At 38.1% G+C, this 1,686-nt stretch overlaps 1 pseudogene; it reads left to right on the top strand.

The window, feature by feature from the left end:
- The first annotated feature begins 1,050 nt into the window (after nucleotides 1-1,050).
- On the top strand, nucleotides 1,051-1,456 carry LOC119236662 (ubiquitin-conjugating enzyme E2 variant 2-like; annotated as a pseudogene).
- The last annotated feature ends 230 nt before the right edge of the window (nucleotides 1,457-1,686 follow it).

The raw sequence follows: 1,686 nt of genomic DNA, 5'->3' as shown, positions 1-1,686 counted from the left end.
TGGCAGGGATGCAATGGAAAAGGCTTTTATAGAATTCTTCTGTTCCCTTGCCTGATGAACAAACTCAAGGGTTCAAATTAAGGGTAAACAAACTTTTTAGGATGTGCAGTCTTTCCAGGAGGGGGAGGAGGTAAACCAGAAAATAGATTTTACTACTTTTATTGACTAGTACATGGAATTTGGGGAAGAAAATCTTGTAAAGGAATTATCTATGAGTTTTAAACAATGCATCTTGAAAATTTGGGCAGTGCCAGAAAATATGCCAGTTACACTGGATTTTATGTAATTGATTTGTGTTCCAGTTACATGGATAGTATTAAAGGAAATCAGCTTACAGAATCTCAGCTTCCATAGGTCTTTTTTCTTAAAATTGATCTGCCTGTAACGCATCTGAAGTGAGGACCACTGTTCTCCCTCTGACGTCCACCCAACATCTCTACATATGGAGTTGCTCCTTTGCTCCCCAGGGCTCCCTCTGTTTTTCTCTCGGAACAGTCTGAAGATGGATGTATGCATGCATTGGGGTGGGGAGTCGGAGCAATTTTCAAATAACTGTTTTGTCTTTTCTACCTTTCTTTTTAAAATTGAAATATGACTGACATATAACCTATTTCAGGTGTCAAAATAACCATTCAATATTTGTATCCATTGCTAGATGATGACCTCAGTAGATAAAGTTAACCTCTGACACCATACATAGTTGTTTTTTTCTCTTGTGATGAAAACTTATAATATCTACTCTCTTATTCATCTCTCCTTTTGTCTAGAAATGCATTGTTCTTGAGGGAACTCCCCAGGATCAAAGGAAAGTGAGCACAGGTAGGAATTATGTGTAATTGTGTTGTCAGTGCTAGGACATGTTCTTAGCTGGTGGGAATCAGCTTCTGAGAGCAGGATCCTCAGAGGTGAGTGATGCCAAGCTGTGTGCTCACTCCCTGTGGGTACCAGCATTTTCAGGACATATTGGCTGAACCACACAGATGATGTTTCTTTGGATTCTTTGTGTTAGTCAGGAATGGAATGAGGGGCTGCGTCAGGCTGCAGGAGAAGATGGCGGTCTCTACAGGAGTTAAAGTGCCTTATAATTTTCACTATTGGAAGAACTTGAAGAAGGACAAAAAGGAGTAGGCAATAGTATGGTTAGCTGGGGCCTTGAAGATGATGAAGATATGACACTTACAAGGTGGACAGACATGATTATATAGTCTGAAAGTAGAATGTGGACCTAAATACCCAGAAGCTCTTCCATCAGTTAGATTTGTAACCAAAATTAATATGAATGGAATAAATAATTCCAGTGGAATGGTGGATGCATGGAGCATACCAATCTTAGCAAAATGGCAAAATTCATATAGCAGTAAAGTTGAACTTCAAAAGCTAAGACGTCTAATGATGCCCAAGGAAAATATGAAGCTTCCACAGCCACCAGAAGGACAAACATACAATAATTAATTTTAGTGGATCTTAAAGTTGTCTTTAATCAACAACCTTCTACTCATGTTAATGTCTTCATTAAATATCACAATGCAAATACCCACACATTAAGTGAAAGAATCCAGCTGATAAACATGACTGGACATTTTTAAGAATATAACTAATATATGTACACCCATTTTGTTTTCAGGTAACAAGAGGAAAAGTGCAGCACAATTTTTTTTCCCTTGTTATGACTTTGTCATTGAAGCA

This window comes from Talpa occidentalis, unplaced genomic scaffold, assembly GCF_014898055.3.
Source record: "Talpa occidentalis isolate TD23 unplaced genomic scaffold, MPIMG_talOcc4v2.1 talOcc4.9, whole genome shotgun sequence".
Lineage (NCBI taxonomy): Eukaryota > Metazoa > Chordata > Mammalia > Eulipotyphla > Talpidae > Talpa > Talpa occidentalis.
The sequence above is the reverse complement of the archived record's forward strand: the minus strand, read 5'-3'. Positions and strand labels throughout refer to the sequence as shown.